The 21,013-nt window shown below is 49.0% G+C and overlaps 1 long non-coding RNA gene and 1 pseudogene across 1 annotated transcript; both read right to left on the reverse strand.

Moving 5' to 3' along the window:
- Positions 1-6,226: 6,226 nt before the first annotated feature.
- Positions 6,227-7,477, reverse strand: LOC144323102 (uncharacterized). The gene is made up of 2 exons (XR_013388637.1): positions 7,322-7,477; positions 6,227-6,482 (listed from the first exon to the last, which is right to left on the reverse strand). It is a non-coding gene; the product is annotated as an uncharacterized LOC144323102 (long non-coding RNA).
- An 11,875-nt stretch (positions 7,478-19,352) lies between these two features.
- Positions 19,353-20,404, reverse strand: LOC144323103 (glyceraldehyde-3-phosphate dehydrogenase pseudogene; annotated as a pseudogene).
- Between the last annotated feature and the right edge of the window lie 609 nt (positions 20,405-21,013).

Below are 21,013 nucleotides of genomic sequence, written 5' to 3' on the forward strand. Positions count from 1 at the left end.
TAATGGTGGTAATCATACCAGTTAGTTGTTTTTCAGGCTGAAGTCCAGGAGGTGAGTGACATCAGAGTTCTAGTCTTCAGAGTGTTCTAGTCTTCACACCAGCTCACGGCGCTAAAAACCCATGGTTCTCCTGGCTCTTTCACACCCTAGCTCTGCCTGCCGTGGCAAAATCAAGCAAAGTCTTTGGAAGAGCAGTAGGGAAAACCAAACCTGTTCTTAGAGAAGGCCATCCTTTTGATAAAGATCAACAATCACCAATTTGTGTGGGAAACAGAGGATACCTGGGGTAAGAAATAGAACAGTCGGTGGAAGAGCAAGGTTGCCTGTGGTTCAAGCCCTCCGGAGAGTCGAGGTGGCTTTGAGAAATATTAACCTCTCTGTGTCACACTTGCCTGTGGGAAAAATGGGAACAATGATGTCGGCCCTGCCTATGTCACCACCTGTATGAAATGAGGGAAAGAACACCTGCCCTGCCTGCCTGCGTGGGGAGTGAGTTCGGTTCACTGGTTCACACCGACCCTCTGAGGAGCCAGCCTCACCCCAGGGTGGGCCTCGGCAGAGTGCGTGAAGCCTGTGGCCACGGCTGACGGGCCCAGGAGTGGACACCAGTCTCAGGCAGCGAGGGCCCATCAGACTGTCCCTCCTGCGATCATAGAGTGGGCACCGGGGGACTCAGGGTCAGTCGAGGCTGAGAGATAAAAACCTCCGTTTCTGAGCTTGGCCATCCTTGACAGAGGAGGCAGGGTTAGAGAAGAACAAGCAGCTTGCTGAGAGGCATTGCTGACAATCGGGATGGGTTTCCAGTTCTGGAACCCTGATCTGAGTTGAGGCTGGCCTAGCTCCAAATCTGCGGAAATGCCCTGATGGTTTTATCATAAATTCCCCAATTTGTCTTAAACGCACTTAGATGGTCTCTGCTTCTTGTAAGTGATGGAGCTAACAGAGCATCTATTAGAATCTAATAGGCTCATTTTATATGAAAGATTTGAAACCTCCTTTAGAAAGTCTGTCTGCTGACTTTAGAGAGTTAAGGTGAGATCTCAGGGTCTGTTTGTCTAATCTGAAAATTCAAACAATCCTGCTAATTCCAATCCCGCCCTTACCCCACATTCAAAAGTGTATGTTGTGGGGTACCTGGGGGCCTCAGTAGCTTAAGTGGCCGACTCGTGGTTTCGGCTCAAGTCATGATCTCAAGGTCGTGGGACCCAGCCCTGAGTTGATTCTACACTCATGGCACTCAACACGGAGTCTGCTTGAGATTCTCTCTCTCACCCTCTGCCCCCTACATGGCTTGTGCCCTCTTGTGCTCCCTCTCTCTCTTTCTCCAAAATAAATACATAAAATCTTTAAAAAACAAAAAAAGTATATGCTGCATGCAATTCCTGGGCTTTCTGGGGGTCTGTGGCACCAAGTAACATGATCCTTGGGTTCTGCATTGGTTAAGGAGCCCTGTCTGCTGTAACACGCAACCCCCCAATTCTCAGCCAGTCAGCAAAATAAGAAGTTAATGGCTACCTCGCATCAAAGTCTGACAGTGTTGGCAGGGAAGCTCTGCTCAACCCCATTATCAGGGAACCCAAGTTCCTCGAACCACGTAACTGCAACTTCTGGGGCTCGTGCTGTACCAGCCAGCAGATAAAGAAAGAGCAAGTGAGAGCACAAAGGCCAGGCCTGAAAGTAGCATGCCTTATTTCTGCCCATATTTTGCTATTCAGAACTCAGTCACGTGGCCCCACCTAACACTGAAGAAGGCTGGAAAAACACAAGCTAATACGTGCCTGTACAAAAATGGGGTTTGCTGAACACACAGCTGCCCTTGAGTCCATTTCCAAGCCCCATCTCCCCCACTTCTGTTTGTAGCTGCCTCTGGTCTGCTGTTGTTTAATCAAGAATACAAGGGTGGCCAACAATGAATGGCCTGTGGGCCATATCCAACCCATGGCTGTTTTTATAAATAAAGTTTTATTGGCACACAGCTGTACCTAGGTTTTGTTGGTTTTTTTTTTTTAACCTACTGTCTATGGCTATTTTCACACTATCATGACAGAGTTAAATAGCTTTGACACAGACCTCGTAGCCCACAAAACCTAAACTATTTGCTACCTGGACTTTTACAGAAAAAAAGTTGACAACTTGTACAAAAACACATCAGCTTTCTAAATTCCAAGAGTGTGTTGACCTCTCTGTTGACTGAGTCTTTTCTTCTGTTTCTTTCCCCCTCGTGGGTCAGCACGGTACGCTGGCAAACCAGAGGATGAGACAACCTCTAGAGAAGAGTCCCAATGTGCTGGGGAAGAGCTTGGATGCATTTTGGTCATGCTGTAACATAGATGAGGTTTTCTGTGTGTTTTAGACTTAAGGGAATTTCTTCCTGAATTTAATCCCTTTCTCTTATGCACCCTCTAAAAGAAGTCCCCATCCCACCTGGAAGGTTTATGTATATTTTCAACTAATGGAACAGGAAGTAAACAATCTGAGTATGATCAACTCAAGAACCAAAGAATGGATTATATCGGAAGAGCAAAAATTGGGAAGAGATGAGAGATGTTATGACAAGTCTCCCAGACTGCGACGCCAACTCTGCTCCTCTAGTATCTTCTTATTGCTGTTACAGAAAAAGACCAACTGCAGATTATGAGCTATTGCATAAGTTGTGCTATCTTTGTAAATTCAGAGCCTATATGTCACTTCGATCGTTTTTAGTTGACAACGATCACGCGTTGCTCCACTGTCCTTTATCACGTACAGTGTTATTAAGCTCTGCTGTATGATCGAGGCTTCCCGGATCTTTTCTTTAATAAAGATTCGGGTGCTTGCAAAGAAGCTGCATCGTGCCCAGATGGCCTCTTCTAGCCCGGGGTTCCCGTGATTCACAGCAGCACCATCCCAGTCCCAAGGCTCTGCCAAGCCCTTCCGCGGTGTTTCTAAGGACACAGGTTGGATTTCAAAAAGCACCGACACCTCCCTGCCTCTCCCAGAGCTCAGAAAAGAAGTTTCCAACCTCCTGCTTTGCCGGCTTTGGCCAGAGCCCACACCCTGTTCCCCTGTTTGCAGGACGCCAGAAGCGAGCCCGGGCCCTGTGGTGGGGGCACTGTCCTCTCACCCTGGAGAGCCAGTGGTGGGGAGCCGGTGTGGGTGCTGCCCTCCGGAGCTGCGGGGAGACTCTGGGTGCGGTTGGGGCTGGAAGGTTTGAAGGCTCTCTCTCTGGCCCCACCTGAAAGAGCTGTTGTAGTCTCCAAAGCATCAAAGGAACTTTGGCTTTCTGCTTTCTGGGCCTTTTTCACTAATCTCCCACCCTTTTGTGGATCGTTGAGGCCATCTCTGTGGCCTGCAATCTGTTCCCCTCCTCCTGAAATGTCCCCTTCCTTCACCCCCTCAAGGGGCCTGCTGGGATGTAAGCTCCATGAACACAGGGCTCTTTGTCTCTTCACAGATGGATCCCCAAAGAGCCCAGGACATATTAGTTGCTCAATAAATATTTGTTGACTGAATGACTCTTAGATGATTTACCTAGAGGACACTTGGGAATGACTGTGTGTCTACCTACTAGTGCTCCTTGAGAACTATGCCTTGTTTATTTCTTAGACAAAAGAGTTTTTATTTAAAGTTTATACACAGAGAAATGTCAGGTCTTCAATACACGTGAGATTTCAAAGATATATTCCCCATGCAACCAAAAATCCCATCAAGATTTATAAAACATTTTTTTTATTTCTAATAGCTGAGTAACATTTTTTTAAATTTATTTATTCAGAGAGAGAGAGAGACTGAGAGGCAGAGACACAGGCAGAGGGAGAAGCGGCTCCACGCAGGGAGCCCAACACGGGACTCGATCCCGAGTCTCCAGGATCAGACCCTGGGCCGCAGGCAGCGCTAAACCGCTGCGCCACCGGGGGTGCCCCCCATCAAGATTTATAATATTTCCATCACCCCGGAGAAGAAATAATGCCCTTTATTAATCAATTTGGGGTCCTACCTCACTTTACATATTCCCCTTTAGGGTTCTCATTTCATTTTATACTTTAGAGGGACTCATGCCTGCCTTCACCTTCCAAAGTATCAGCTCAGTGAGGTTGGGGATAGCATGACCTGTTGGGCCCTCTCCAGAGCCAGGCAAGTGAATAAATGTCGAAGCGCCCTCCTGGATACGCAGACAATAAAATGTACGTTGAAGATGCACTGATGCCCATATGACCTATTTCTGAGAGCAGTGCTGGGTGCAGAAGCACAGAGAGAAGATGCTGGTGGAGAAGGAGAAGCTTCTGAAGTTGAAGAAAGAACAGAACAGGGTTCACGAAGTGCCACACGATGGGACCCAGAAACCTGACAGTTTTGCCTCAGTTCAGATCTACTATTCTGATTTTTTTTTAAGATTTTATTTATTCATTCATGAGAGACACAGAGAGAGAAGCAGAGACATAGGCGGGACTCGACCCCAGGACCCCGGGATCATGCCCTGAGCCGAAGGCAGACACTCAACCACTGAGCCACCCAGGTGTCCCCAGATCTACTATTCTTAAAGCAGAAGGACTCTCTTTCCAATCATTCAATGAAAACTTAGCAGGGTTCATCTCCACCCCAGAACCTATACCCCAGGCTTACAAGGTAGTAGCGATTTGCACCCAACCGATACTCGGCACATGATCCTTGAACAGAGTTTATTGAACACCTGTCTTATCTCATGATACAGCCTGCAAATCACTAGGGGCTAACGGACCCTGCAGGAGATGGGCTAAGATCTGGAGCCAGCCAATTACAGCAGCCCGGGGAAGAGCGCGGGCTCTGGAGCACCCCCTTCCCCCCCCACCTGGTTCCAGCGCAAATCCCAGGGCCACTGCTAGACCAGGGGCTCCGTGGGTGGCACGTGGCCTCTCCGGTCACCAGCATCCTCATTTACAAAGCAGGCTGACAAGAAGAGCAAGCCTCTTGTGAGGGTTCAGGGAAACAACACACACACAGAGCTGGGCACAAGCCTTGCACACACCAAGGGGGTCGTTACTACCAAACCTCAGAGAAGGGCCAGCCTGGCAAGACCAGCCCCAGCTGCAGGAACTAGGGAAAAGCAGCCCCTGGGTTCCAGGGCAGCCTCAACAGGTGGGAGCCCCCCCAGAGGGGCCCTGGGGAGCCAGCTGGGGGGCCAGCAGAACAGCCCAAGGGGCAGGGAGGGAAAGCTCGGAATCCACGGCACCAGGGATTGAAGACAAGGCAGGGAGAAATCCTGATCGTGACGATGGAAACTGAAAACGAGTGACTCGTCCCAGAAATGGGAAGGAGTCGCTCAGCCTCCGAACCTCCAAACCTCAACAGGTCCTGCCCCCAGTTTTTCAAATTAGGCCACAAGCACACACCAGGCGTGGGCTTCAGACTGGACACAGCGCGGCCTTGCCCCGAAGAAACAATTAGGCCAATTAATAGGGGATTTTGAAAACACACCTGGGCGGCTCTAGGGGAGTTTACGCTGCCAGGCCAGGCCGTGCCCTGCAAAGCAGAGCCCCAGGAGCTGGTCCCCACCCCCAGACCCCAGCAAGGCGGGGAGGTGGGGGGCGCATCAGATGCCAGGCTGCTTCCCAGGAACTTCTTTTCCTCTTCCGAGCTCCTCTCCCAGCATCGCGATGATTAATTCCCCATCTCTGCAGTCCCTATTAGAGGCACCTCCTCCAGGGAAAAAGCAGTTGACCTTTGGAAAATGTAGTCCTTTAAAGGTTTAGACCTATGCCTGTCCCCTCTGTGATGTTCTAAAAATGCTTCCCTGGGCGGCTCAGCAGTGACTCATACAGCATGGAATAGCATTTCAGGGAAATTCTTTCTCTCTGTCTCTGAAGCCAAGCTTGTGGTCTAGTGGCCACAGTCGCCTTCCCTGGCGTGGCTGGTGGGACTCCGTGGGGCCGCCCTGCTGATGGTCTCAGAGCTCCAGCTGCAGAGACAGCCTGTCCGCCCCATGGCTCCTGTCCCCCTTGGGTGCTGCAGGAGAAGCGTCGGCTGTGGAGGCCTGGGACGCCCCCTCTGGGCCCTGAGACTCCTGGTTCACCCTTCCTGCCAGGGGGGCAGCTGTCCCCAATAAACAAGAGCTGTCCGAGCGGGTGGCGCCGCGTCCTCCCTGGCCTGCTCAGTCTTTGATTTAACACAGAAACAATTTGACTTGGAGAGTGAAGAAGGGATTCCTTCCCAGGGGATTTGTTCACCTGGCAGCAGGTCTGGCTAGAAATCTACCGGTTGGCACAGAACAAAAAAGAACAGAGTGATTCTATGAAAGCTGTACAATCAAGCCGGTCAGCCCTCCCCGCGTGAAGGCCTCACGTTGGATTCAGCCCCATCTGCAGGCCCCATCTGCAGGCACGAGTGGGCCTTGTGGAGTGGACACGTGGGCTGTGTGGAGTGGACACACTTTGCTTGTGTCCCAGCACTGTCACTTCCCTGATAAGTGATCCTGAGCAAGTCACATCAACTCTCCAGGCTTCCATTTTCTTACCTGTAGAATAGAACTAACAAAAAAAAAAAAAAAATAGAACTTGGGTGAATAGTCATGACTAAATTAGATCAATCACGGGAAGTGACCTGCAAAGCGCTTTGACATATAGTAGGTCATCGTTATTGCTCATTTCTTAACATGTTTCTCTTCCCTGTTCTTCCCCTTTCCTGCTGGCTCTTATAAAAACATGGAGAATGGGAAAATCAGTAAATAAAAGGCATGAAGAAAGAAAGGATAATCCAGGCAGGGAGGAAGACAGACCTGGAAGGAAAAGTCTCAGAAGGAAAGTTTAGGACATTCAGAAACAACAACAATGACAGTATTTTGTGTCCTAAGATGTTCTGTGGCGCCATCTGTCTGTTTTTCCTATCTGCTCAAATGTCATTCCCGCTTGTGTTGGTTTTCTAATGCTGTGTAACAAATTACCCCTGAACTTAGCAGCCTAAAGCAATGCACACTCCTTATCTCTCTCAGTTTCTGTGGGTTGGGAATGTGAGTGTGGCTCAGCTGGATCATCCAGCTCAAACCCTCTCACAACTGCGATCAACCAGTAGGCCTGGGCTACCCTCACTCAAGGCTCAGGTGGGGAAGCATCCCACTCCCAAATCCACTCAGTGGTTGCTGGCAAGGCTCCATCCCTTACTGGACCTTGGCCAGAGGCAACCCTCAGTTCCTTGCCACAGGAATCTTTCCAGAGGGCAACTTACAACATGGGAGCTGGCTTCACCAGAGTGAGTAAGGGAAAAGGAAGGGGTAGGGGTCACAGATTTTGGTTGGGCAATGTTAGAAGGGTTATCCCATCACTTTTGCCATATTCTGTTCATTAGAAATGAGTCAGTAGGTCAGGCTTACACTCAAGGGGAGGGAATTACAGAAGGCCTGGATACAGGAGGTGGTGGGGATCATCTGGGACCATCTTAGAAGGCTTGTTACCTCACTGCCCTTCTAATAAGAGCAACCCTCCTTCCTCTTCAAAGGCACATATGATTCTGGTGGGGCTGCTCTCCATAATACCTGCCCTCTCCACCCCATCCCCACGTTGGAAATGCATGAGTCATAATGCAACCAGGTATGGCCAATCATCATAACGCAACCAGTTGACCACAGTGCCTGGTTCAAGAAGTATCCATGTGACCCAAGCTTGGCCAATCAGTCTTTCCCTGGGATTTATATACACTGGAAACAAGGAGACAAAAGTTCTCTCTTTCATCTAAAATCACTAGCATGAAATGATAGAGCCTGCAGTTTCCTATGGCCACAACAATTGAAACCATGACCTTTTCAAGGAGAGACAAAAGATTTGATGTTAAAAAGAGAGCACAAATAAACTAGGGACATTTTTTTTTTAATTCCCTGAAGCTAGCTCCACCCCTGAAAGCTAATATATCTCTCTTTTTCACTTGAGATAGTTGAAATTATGCTGTTTCTTGAAGCAAAAAAGAATTTTGGTTAACTCAGCCTCAGTTTTTTCATCTGGAAAAATCAAGAAGCTAAACTAAATGATCTCCATGTTTTCCCCCATATTTTGACTTCTAAAATTCAAACTTAAGGGGCCTGATCTTTTACTAATAGATTGTTTAGGGATGCCTGAGTGGCCCAGTGATTGAGCATCTGCCTTCGGCTCAGGGCGTGATCCCAGGGTCCTGGGATCAGGTCCCACATCAGGCTCCCCACAGTGAGCCTGCTTCTCCCTCTGCCTGTCTCTGCCTCTCTTTCTGTGGGTCTCTCATGAACAAATAAATAAAATCTTAAAAAAAAAGAAAAAGAAAGAAAGAAATAGATTGTTTAAAAGTGGAGAAGGAGCAAGAGGAGCACCCTGAGGGAAGCAAATGCATAAGAAGGAAACAGCACTTCTGTGACCATGAGAGCCATAGACCAAGTCTGCCTTCTTCATAATGTAGGCAAGGCTCCAAGTTCTAACTCAGAGCTTTATGCATGTCACCCAAAAGGACTCATACCTCTACTGATCCAGGGTAAGACCCAGACATATGCTTCTTTCGCATGCTTCTGGAGCCATGATAACACGATATAAGGGGCATGGGCCTTATTAGCTAATTTTACTGACTGCTTATTATGTACCTGGTAGTGTCTCACGTCCCAGCTCCTTGATTTACTAGGTATGTTACCTTAGGTCACTGACTTGACCTTCCCTAAGCCTCTGCTTCCTCTGTAAAATGGGCATAATAACAATTTCTTTCTCGCAGGGCTACTGTGAGCATTGCATATCAGTCAATGCCAGTAGAGCACCGAGCACAGCATTTGGCATGGCTGTTCTTAAAAGCTTCTTCCTTGCCTTTTATACCCCGCTCAAATGTCAGCTCTTCCACAAACCTGCCCCAATTGCCCTCCACTTCCTCTGAACTCCCACAGCACTTTGTTCTTGCCTCCTTTTCTAACCCTATGACCCTGCATTACTCTTCCCTGCTCACATATTTACCACTCCTGGTAGACCATACCCTGGTTATCTTTGGGTTCCTGAAGGCTAGATCAATGCCAAACACACAGGGGGAGCTCAATAGATTCAAGTGGATGGACTGATAGGCACAATGAGTCTCTCAAGAAGAGGAAACTGATAGGCTGATGAGTGCTTGGCCACACCTTTTGGTTTCACCGCCTCATTGGGCATGGAGGATTTTTGTCAGGCGAAACTCTGATGTCTGTTTGTAAAAGTGCTTCTCAAATGAAACCACCAATTGCTCAAGTTAAAGGTAACAATTCCTTACAACTAAAGGGCCAGCCCATCAGTAACTGGTGTGGAGCCCAGTGTTAACGGGTGCGGTGCTGCTGGTTTGGAAGCTGACCAAAGAGACAGTGAATAAACATGACGGTTGCCCGGGTGCATAAACACAAAACCAGTGTCTCATCGCCTCATCCCCGAGACACTCCAGTCACCACACCGGTGACACCCATAAGTGGTTACTTGTCAGCTCCTGTCAAGCACAGCAGCAAGGCTCAACCACCCCCAAAATGCAGATATTAAGGGCAAAAACAGAGTCACAGCAATTTTTATCAGAAGCAGAACACTGTGTGTGTTTGTGTGTGAGTGTTCAGAAAAAGATATTTTTTCTAAGGAGAGTACAGGACAATGGTCTGTGTTAAAAGAGGAAACATTTTTCAACTTTTGAGACTGTATTCTTTTCTCCAGCTAGAGGCTGGGTAGGACTAGAAGGGAAATTCTGTTGGAAGCACCCACCCAACTGTGTCCAGAGAGGCCCTCTGAAGAACAGTCAGCTATGCCACCTGGGTCTGACCATGCAGCACCCTCTTTCTCGTTAGTGCGAATCCCAGGGAAGCAGTACAAAGTGCTTTCTGAATCTATAAGGAGAGTAGAGGAGGAAAGGAGAAGCATGCCTGGCTGGGGTGGCAGAAATAATGGAATAAAAGATTTTAAAGCATTTTTTTTATTTCATTTATTTATTCATGAAAGACACAGAGAGAGAGAGAGGCAGAGACACAGGCAGAGGGAGAAGCAGGCTCCATGCAGGGAGCCGGACGTGGGACTCGATCCCGGGTCTCCAGGACCACGACCTGGGCCAAAGGCGGCACTAGACCGCTGAGCCACCCGGGCTGCCCATAAAAGATTTTAAATACAATTTTTGTTTCCCTGTGTTGATTGGAATTCAACTGTAGGGCTTGCGGGACTGCAGTGGGTGGTCTCCTATCACATGACAGGAGTACAGTAAAACTCACTCACTCCCAATTCCTCTTCCCCATCGGTTTGTTTCTATTCCTTCACTCATTCATTTCTTCATACCCTGCCTGGGTCCTCTACAGGCACTGGGGAGCTATCCGTGGTTTTTAAACAGGGGAACCCCACAATCAAATATGACTTTTAGATCATGGGGAATCAGTGTCTAGAACAGCATCAGAGAGGACAGGACAGGGGCTAGTAGCCACCCACAGGAGTCATCATTTGTGACTATGGGGGCGGGGAGGAGGACAGAGATTATTTAAAAGATCGAATCATCAGGATTCTTTGTTGGCTCCATGTGGATGGCAGAGAGAGAGAGAGAGAGGGTAAAATCTAACTAGAAGGTTTCTGGTTTAGATGACTTTGTGAATGATGACAGTACTAGAAGCAGGTTGATGATACCGGAAGAGGCCCAGCTTTGGAGAAGCGGAGATAAAAAGCTCAAGGAACTGCTTTAATGAAAAGTGTCACAAAGTGACGTGTCCATTCGCAGCATAGGGGACAGATAATGTTGTTAATGAGGGTCAGGCATCGCTCCAGTGGTCTGTTGGGGGTTGATCCCCAGCTGCCTCACTTGACGTTGCTCTGTCTTCCATCCACAGCTTGTCTGTGTCCCATGGTATGATCACTACGGTCACCAGAGGAACTCTGAAAGAGTTGGCAACGCAGCAGTGGCCCAAGCCTAGAGCCGCCCTCAGACACCCTTCTCCTACTGACACGGGCCCCATGGGGAGCCGCTTGCACATAGAGATATCTGGACACTGGACGGAAATTAACACATGATGGAAAAGTGAGTACAGGAGGGTAGATAATGGGACTGCTGTGATTTTCTCAGGTCCCCCCCCTTGGGTCTCCACCCAAGTCTGACCTGCTACCCTAAGAGACGAGTCCTTTCAAATTAGCCTAGTTTCCTCTCTTGCGCTGGGACCCCCTTCTTCCCAGCTCAGAGCCTCTGCTGCCCCTTGCACGCCCCCCAGAATGCCTTCCTTTTCCACACTGGACCAATCCACCAGCATCCCCGGTGGGAGGAGCAGCAGCTGCCTCTGCATCTGGTAGGCTGCTGGCCCTACAGGTGGAACTCCGTCGTTAGGCTTGTGAATCCTCCGCGTATTGCTTATTTATTCTCATCTTGTTTTAAATAAACGTTTGAGGCATTTGCAGTATAATTTTTTTTTCCCCAAATAAGAACAGAAGGAAGGGGAGGGGGATGCCTTGCAGGGGCTGAGGCCCTACAGAGCAAATGTAGAGGCTCCCCCTGCCGGCTGGTGTTGCTCCTGCAGCCGCCCCCCCCCCCACCATCGCGTTGGCCCCCAGGCCTCGGCTCCCAGCGGGGCTGCACCCCGCTGCACCGGACACTCCTGTTCTCACAACCAGTGGTTGGTGCCCCTGGCCCACCGAGCGTGTGTTAAGGCTCCTGCGCTCCCTTCCTGCGCTCCTCTTTCACCGGTGCTTGCACAAATATTCAGAGCCCGATGCATTGTCTGCGGGACATTGACCTGCAGCGCTGAGCCCAAGGCGGATGCGACCCCCTCCCTGCCCCCCCCAGGAGCCCCCATAAGCTGAAGTGCCCCCCTCCGGCTCTGCAGCCCCAGACGGGCACACTGAGAACGCTCAGACCGAGGGGCTCTCGGCCAACCGGATGGGTGGCACCTGTCTAGGATTTTTGGGAAATAGCAATGTTTTACCAGCAGTTGACTCGGAGGTTATTGGGGGTGGGGGGTTGGGGGGGGTCCCTCCTCTAGGTTGAGACAGCACCAAGCTGCCCCCTACAGGTGGGAGGGAAAGGCAGGCATCCTGAAGACTGCAAACCCCCACCTCCCCCACCCCAGGAGGGAGAGGACAGGAGCAGAGGGGGGGTGGTGCTGTGCTTACCCCAGGTCATCTTCATCTCTGGGAGCCTCCCCCCCCCCCCCCCCCCCCCCCCCCGGGAGGGCTAGAGCAGCAGTTCTCAACCCCTGATTCCCAGGCTAGTCACAGCAGCAGCAGCTGGGGACTTGTTAGAAATGTAAATTCTCAGGCCCCAGCCAGGTCCCACTGAAAGGCAGCTCTGGGAAATGGGCCCAGCAGTCTCATCCGGGGGATTCTGATGAACCCTCAAGTTTGGGAACCCTGGTACGGCCACCTGCGGCAGCCCTTGCTTGATAGCTTGGCCTGCTGAGATGGGGCCCGTCCCGCCTATTGGGAGGCACCTCCTGCAAACCCTTCCCTTAACAAATGAGGACACTGAGGTGCAAGGATGTGTGGCCTGCCTGAGACCACCCTCTCAAGGAATCTTCCCCCAAGCCTCTCAGATCACAGGAGAGGGAGAAGGAAGCCAATAAGAGTAACTATCTGGGGTTCCTCAGTCCTAACCGCTCCCGGAGGTCTGCCTCGCCCAGGCCTTGCTGGATACGTTGAGCCCTGGGCCCAGGCACAGGCCGTGTGGCACCCTGCCTTGTCCTCTCCTCTGAGGTGACGTCGCGACAGCTTTCTCCTCTCAGATCCCACTGTCCTGCCTGCCATTCACGCGGAGATGAACACAAAGGGCCCAGCTGTGAAGAAGATCACAACAGGATTTGGTTTTGTTTTTATCCATCTCCAGCAGCTAAAACTACTTGTCAATCGGAGAGAGATGGGAAGTCACTAGAAAGACAGGAAACGTTTGAGGATGGAAATGCATCCCCCCTTGGCCCGGTCATATGGCACAGATGTCTTTCCAGAGAAGTGCCAGGCTCTGTTTGGCAGGCGGGCATTAGGAGGGTGCTCTGCCCTCCTCGCCCCATAATATTCACAGGTGTTGATTTTCTAGAAGGCAGGTGGGGGGAGGAGAAAAGGAGAGAATAGCATCTTTATTAATATTAGTATCTTTATTAGTATCATCAGAGGTATTGGGTCACAAAGGGGATGTTGTGCTTTTAAGCCCCGTCTCACACTTGCACTGGGGGCTCCACTCCCCCCACCCCAGCCCTCTTGGGAGGTGGGCTTTGCAGAAAACTTGGTTGCATTCAGAGGGGTTTCAGCAGGTATTGGTAGCATGGCTGGACGTTAGGATGAGAATTAAAAGAAAAGGAGAGGAAGTTGCAGCTGCTGTGGTCAGGGGTGCTCAGGGTTTAGAAGTCTTGCCCATCTCTCTCTCTCTCACACACACACACACACACACACACACACAGAACTGATTCTGTTTTATTTTCTGGCTATCCCACTTCATTCCAAGAAAGAGGCCAATTCATCTATTTCTTAACCTCAGGAGCACTTGCTAGGTGGAAAGCTGATGTTTCTAGAAGATGAACTCTTTCCCCGGGGCTCAAATGAATACTGTATCGAGGAGTCTATACTACTGAGGATACTATATTATTCTGCAAGGGGGCAGCATCTGAGGGAGGGGTTGGGGTTGGGCTGGAGGAGGTGGAAGATTCTTGGCTTCCTTGGAGGATTGGGACCCCTCTCTGTGCTCTGTTTGTGCCCCAGGGATAGGGCAGGGCTTCCAGGAGGAATGAGGCTAGATCTAGGTCTGGGGAATACTCAGGTCACGCAGAGATAGTGTCGTGGTTAAAAGAAGTCAGGTGGCCCGGGTTTGAACCCAAGCTCCGCCACTTTCTGGGTATGTGCCATGGGATAGCCATTTCCCTTTGTGTGTCTCCGTTTTCTCACCCGTAAAATGAAAAATATTTATGTATCCCACAAACATTTCTTGAACTGTAAGCCCTGTGGGTGCTGTCCTAGGGGCTTGAGAGACAGAAATAAACAAAATAAAGATCCTGCCCTCGTGGAGCTTACATTCCAGTAGGGGAGGCAGACCGAAACCCTATTGGTATGTATGTAAATCCTAGAGCAGAGTGTGTCAGAAGAAAGTGCTATGGAAACAAAAATAGCCCAAGGGAAGGAGAGGGGTGGCTGTGTGTGTTTGGGGTGGGGGGTGGGGTGAGGCAGAGATGTGGGTAGTTAGCCTGGGCCTCACTGGGAAGGTCATAGTTGGGCAAAGACTTGGAGATGGGGGAGAACCATGAGTTACCTGGGGAGAGTATGTTCTAGACCAAAGAGTAGTTACCTCATATGAAATTATTTATGTGAAGCACTACGGAGTCCCTGGTGCTTTAGCAACTTTCCAAAAACGTTAGTTGATATTTTCATCTTCCTGCCCAGGTGTGGCCCAGCGGCCAGCGGCCAGCAGCCAGCAGGGTACACTGCGGGTGTGGGCCATGGGCCCCACCCCAAACCAGGCAAGCAGGAGCAGGGGTACAGAACGTGCCAGCAAGGACCCCGGGGAAGGACCCATGGGTGGAGATGCTGGAGGCGGCACCCAGGGCTCTGCGGTGGGGGCAGGTAGACAGGCCTGGCGGAGGGGCTGGCGGCCCAGGTGGGGGCAAAGCCAACGGACATGTGAGTAAAGTCACATTTCCTTCTGACCTGCAGTCCATCGGCAACTACTGGAGGCTGCAGGGGACAGTCCTCCGGGACACCCCACCTATCTCAAGGTTAATGCTTTGCTAGAGGGAGAAACGACCTTACTTGACAACAGCTGGGCCTCCAGGGTCCTGTGAGGCTTTACCATCTGAAAGTCCTTTTGGAAACTTCCCTTGCCTTTACCTCCCCCAACTCCAGAGCAGACGGTTGCTCCTCACTGTCAGGGGGCAGCCCTTTCTGCCCACGGGGCCTGTCCCCTGCTTTAATACAGCCACTTTTTTTGCACCAAAGAAGTCTCAAGAATTCTTTCCTGGGCTCCGAACCCCAACATTTCCGACATCAGTGATGGGACAGGGTCGCACGTGGCTCTGGGGAAGCAAGTTCTCCCACAGCCCAAAATGTTTGGGCTCCATAGATCCGAGGGCCTTAATTGTGTTCGAATTCTAAAGTGTTGAAATCCTGGAAAAGGCTTTAGTGCTTTTCTAATGTGACCTGTTCCTTTTTATTATTATTTTAAGATTTTATTTATTTATTTGACAGAGAGAGAGAGAGAGCAGAAGCAGGGGGAGCAGCAGGCAGAGGGAGAGAGACTGACGTGGGGCTCGATCCCAGGACCCCGGGCTCAAGACCTGAGCCCAAGGCAGACGCTGCACACTGAGCCACCCCTGACCCATTCCTTTTTATAAGCAAAGGAACTGAAACTCAGAAACATGAAGCAATTTGCACAACTTGCCAGGGCTCTTTCATTCACAGGGACAGAGACCCAACTCAAACCAAATGAATAAACGAAGGGAATGTACTGGCTGCTGTAACTGTGAGGACCGGGACTGGTCCACACGCCAGCATCTAGACAGAAATTTAGGTATGAAATCCAAGATTTATGGCAGAGATGAAGAGTAGACTGCTGTCACACTATTCGGGGAAGACAAAAGCAGGCGGAGGCTCCCTGGACTGTACAAGACTTTTCTCAAAACGCATGTGGTCTATTTCCCAGAACAAAATAAATCAAATGTCTGCTCTGTGGGAGGCAGAGGACTGCTCGCAATCCTAAATGGCACTTTCCTCCAAAGACTTCTAAAATGGAAGTCGTAAACCAATGGGCCTTGAACCGAATGAAATCTCCAGGTGTGCTGTTCTGATTCACACAGTGAGATGTTTTTGTGTTTTTGTTTTTTTTTTACAAAATCATTCACTTAAATAAATGTTGAGCACAACGTGTCAGGTACTAGTCTAGGCACTTGGCATGCAAGAGCTAACAAGACAAGGCGAACAATTCCTGCCCTCCTATATTTTGATTATAATGATAGGAAATGGCAGAACAAGCAATATGTTTCTTGAATTATCATTTATTTAGAAGGTGATAAATAGTATGGAGGAGGGGGAAAAAACAGGGAAAGGGTTGAGAGTACAGGAGGGAGGGAGAAGGTGTTGCAATTTTAAGGAAGGTGGTCAGGAAAGGCATTACTGAGAAGGTGAAGTTTGGACAGAAAGATCTGAAGAGAAGAAGGACCAGGTCTTGCAGGTGTCTAAGAGGAAGAGCATTCCAGAAGGACCAGCAGGTGCCTAGACCATGAGGCAGAGACATTCCTATGACATTTAGGAAACAGCAGGGGTGTCTGGTCTGGGTTTTGACTTCATTTTGTTTAGAATTCGTATGTGCTGCCAACATTTAAATGTTGACGGAGTTCACATTCACATCCAGATTTCCAGCTTCTCTTGAAAAAAAATTTTTTTTTTTTTTTTTTTTTTGGTTAAGACCCGGCAATGCTGGCCCCAAAATATTTCATAAGAAAACAAGCTAGCTCTATCTGAGCCCCGCTCTTCTATAATGGGAGGAGCTCCTCCAACTCAACACGGTTCCCCTCCCACTCCTAGTTCCCTGATAGCCACTTTATTCATTTTAATTGCCTGCTAGTCAAGCCCCTGCAAGCATTTAAGCCCGCGTGGTCTGCCTACTAGGCCAGGCTAGGCTATGGTCATAAGTAAACCGTGACAGCTCAGTGGCTTAATTTCACAGATTTATTTCTCATTCACACAAAATCCAGTAGGGGTGGGGTAATTCTTCTAGGCATCTGTCCTTCATGCAGTAGCTCCAGGATCCAGATTATTTCCATTTTGTGGCCCTACCATTGCAACTCATCGGCTTCACGGTCACCACAGGCAGGAGAGAGAGAGCATGGAGGAGACACACTTACCCTTAGGTACTTCCCCTTGGAAATGACACACATCACTCCTGCTCACATCCAATTGGCTAGAACTAGTCAATGGCCTTGCCAACCTGCGGAGAAGCTGAGAAGTGTTGTCTTCAGGGTCCAGGGAAGGAGAAAGAACTGGATAGAGGTAATAAGTAGTAGTCTCTTCCCTACCTCTGTTTAAAATTGTTTTTTTTTTAAAGGGGACCTGGGTGGCTCAGTTGGTTAAGCCTCGGACTTTTGATTTCATTCAGGTGGTGGTCTCGGGGGTCATGGGATCCAGCCCTGCATCAGGGTCCCCGCGGGGCAGGGAGTCTGCCTGAGATTCTCTCCCACTGCCCCTCTTACCCATGAGCATGCATGCACTCATGCTCCCTCTCTAAAATAAATTTTAAAATCTTAAAAAAAAAAAAGAAAAAAGAAAAAGAAAACTGTGCTTAAAAACTGTGCATGTAGTCCCAGCCAGAGCCACCTGGTTATATCTACACGATGTGATGTCACTGAGAATTTCCCAGAGAGCTGAGCCAGCCAGCCAGATGGCTGATTTATCTAAGCAATCTTTGGTAAATTATACATGACACAGAGGTGAAGCGCAGGAGCTCTGGAATCAAGCAGCTTCTCTAAATTATGGCTCCATCATTTCTATTCTAACAGTGTGACTTTGGCCAAGTCTTTTAACCTCTCTAAGCCTGTGTCCTCATCTTTAACTTGCAGATTGTAAGAGTGCCTGCCATATATGGTTAATGTGAAGATTAAAAGGTATTATACATACAAGTGCTTTGAAGATTATTTACTAAGTACCCATCAAGTCTTTTTTTTTTAAGATTTTATTTACTTATTCATAGAGATGCAGAGAGAGAGAGAGAGAGAGAGAGGCAGGGACACAGGCAGAGGGAGAAGCAGGCTCCATGCAGGAAGCCCGACGTGGGACTCTCTCCCGGGTCTCCAGGATCACGCCCTGGGCTGCAGGCGGCGCTAAACCTAAACCGCTGCACCACTGGGGCTTCCCCCCATCAAGTCTTTAATAAATGTTAGCTTTATTATCCTGAGATGTTTTTAAACTTTATGCTGTGAAGTAATTCAAGATGGATATATTACAAAAGGAGTACAAAGAATTTCCATATACTTTTCTCAAATTCCCCAAATGTTACTATATTATCACACTTTATTATTGTCAGCCTCTCTCTACACATGTGCAACTTTTCTTCTGAAATGTTTGAGAGTAAATTACAAACCTGATAGCTCTTTACCTCTAAATATCTCGCTATGCATTTTCTATTTTATTTTATTTTATTTCTGTGCATTTTCTAAAAGCAAGGACATTTTCTTACATAACCATAGTATAATTGCCAAAATCAAGAAATTGGCATTGAAACAATAGTATGAAGTCTACAAAACTTATTCAGATTTTGCCAATTGCCCCACTATTGTCCCTTTTCTGGTCCAGGATCAGATTCTGAACCGTATGCGGTGTTGAGTTGCCACATTTCTTTAATCTGTTTTAATTTGAAACAGTTCTTTCACGACCTTGACATGTTTTAAGAAACCAGGCTAGTTCTTTTGCAGAATATTCCTCAGTTTGGGTTCGTCTGATGTTTCTTCATGATTAGATCAAGGTTATGCATTTTTGTCAGAAATATTCCAAAAGCCGTTTGTAGCCTCCTCATTGCTTCATGTCAAGGGGCACATGATGCCTTTTTGTGCCATTAGTGATGGTGTTCCCTTTGATCACTTGCTTGAAGTGGCATCTGCCAGATTTCTCCATTGTACTTGAGTAATTTTACCTTTGTAGTAAGTAGTTTCTGGGTAGATACTCTGAAACTGTCTGAATGTCCTGTTTTTCATCCTACTTTGCCCATTAATTTTAGCTTTTCTTGGGGTGCCTGGCTGGCCCAATCAGAAAGAGCATTTGACTCTTGATCTCAGGGTTGTGAATTTGAGCCCCACGCTGGGTGTAGAGATTACTAAAAGAAATAAATAAAATTTAAAAAAAAATTTTTTTTAGCTTTCCTTGATGAATCTGAAGCAATTATTACTGTGGTGGTGGCTAAACAGCAAATTTATTTTTTTTTAAGATTTTATTTCTTTATTTATGAGAGACACAGAGGCAGAGACACAGGCAGAGGGAGAAGCAGGCTTACTGTGGGGAGCGTGATGTGGGACTCGATCCCAGGACCCCGGTATCACACCCTGAGCCAAAGGCAGATGCTCAACCGCTGAGCCACCCAGGTGCCCCTAAATTACAAATTTCTAATGCTGGCATTCCTTCTACATTCCTCATTAGTTATCATTACACATCAGTGCATATTGAGCCTCTCAAAGGAATGGGCCCTCTGGTGTGAGGCTAGGAGATGTGTCATTAAATTAAAGATAATGAACAATGAAAGAATGTGGCAACATCAAGGGACTTGTGGAATGAGCACAGTTGTTTCTTTTGGGGGGGCTGGGTACAGTATACTTTATTGATGGTACATGACAAGGTAGGGCTCCCCAAGCCCCTTCCCTTCCTCGGGGTCTAGGATGTAAATTGGAGGTCAGGAGATTGTCAGTGTGTTGGGGGCTTAAGTTGGAGCAGGGACTCCCCGGCAGCTGAGGGCCTCTCTCTTTCTCTCTTCTTCTTGTTCTTGCTGGGGCTGGTGGTCCAGGAAGCTCTTACTCCTTGGAGGCCATGTGGACCATGAGGTCCACCACCCGGTTGCTGTAGCCGAATTCATTGTCATACCAGGAAATGAGCTTGACGAAGTGGTCATTGAGGGCAATGCCAGCCCCGGCGTCGAAGGTGGAAGAGTGGGTGTCACTGTTGAAGTCACAGGAGACAACCTGGTCCTCAGTGTAGCCCAGGATGCCCTTGAGGGGGCCCTCCGATGCTTGCTTCACTACCTTCTTGATGTCGTTATATTTGGCAGCTTTCTCCAGGCACAGGTCAGATCCACAACTGACACATTGGGGGTGGGGACACAGAAGGCCATGCCAGTGAGCTCCCATTCAGCTCAGGGATGACCTTGCCCACAGCCTTGGCGGCACCAGTGGAAGCAGGGATGATGTTCTGGGCAGCCCCTTGGCAGTCACGCCACAGCTTCCCAGAGGGGCCGTCCACGGTCTTCTGGGTGGCAGTGATGGCATGGACGGTGGTCATGAGGCCCTCCACAATGCCAAAGTGGTCATGGATGACTTTGGCTAGAGGAGCCAAGCAGTTGGTGGTGCAGGAGGCATTGCTGACAATCTTGAGGGAGTTGTCATACTTCTCGTGGTTCAAGCCCATCACAAACATGGGGGCATCAGCAGAAGGAGCAGAGATGATGACCCTCTTGGCCCCACCCTTCAAGTGAGCCCCAGCCTTCTCCATGGTGGTGAAGACCCCAGTGGACTCCACAACATACTCAGCACCAGCATCACCCCATTTGATGTTGGCGGGATCTCGCTCCTGGAAGATGGAGATGGACTTCCCGTTGATGACACGTTTCCCGTTCTCAGCCTTGACTGTGCCGTGGAATTTGCCATGGGTAGAATCATACTGGAATATGTACACCATGTAGTTGAGATCAATGAAGGGGTCATTGATGGCGACAATATCCACTTTGCCAGAGTTGAAAGCAGCCCTGGTGACCAGGCGCCCAGTACAGCCAAATCCGTTCACTCCGACCTTCACCATCGTGTCTCGGGGACGCGGCTGGCACTGCACCAGAAGATGCGGCTGTCTGTCAAACGGGGAGGAGCAGAGAGCAGCACAGTTGTTTCTATAGGAACTCGTAATTTCCAACATGAATGAATGTGGCCACCATCACCACCCACAGCCTTTCCAAACTGGTGAATTAGGGTTGGGGTAGCCTGGTGCGTGTCTGCACATCTTTCAAGTTATCCAAAATAAACTGTGCCTCCTAGGACCTGGCTGGCATCCTCTTGGTCACATCAAAGCAGGAGGGAGTGTCGCCAGGCTTTCAGAGAGCATGGCAATGAAAGAGAAATCAAGGATGGATGCATGCAGAGAAATCTGTGTGAAGGGGCATTTGGGGTGTTTTGACTGTTAGGGCTCATGCAACAGAAGAGCCAGTGAGAGAGAAAGGCTAGAGCGGGGAATAGCACAGTGTTATGGAAACCATGGTAGGAATCCGAAGAAGGAGAAAGCATCCAGGGTTATCTTCTGCTCCTGAGTAGAGTCTTGGATTTGGAGTCACTTGGGGGCTTTAGATTAGAAACACTTGGGTTGAACACTTTCAATATGCCTGACTCTGTAAAATAAGGGAGAAACTCCCCATGGGCCCTGGGGTGTCTGGCCAA

This window comes from Canis aureus, chromosome 11 (assembly GCF_053574225.1).
Source record: "Canis aureus isolate CA01 chromosome 11, VMU_Caureus_v.1.0, whole genome shotgun sequence".
In the NCBI taxonomy this organism is placed as follows: Eukaryota; Metazoa; Chordata; class Mammalia; order Carnivora; family Canidae; genus Canis; species Canis aureus.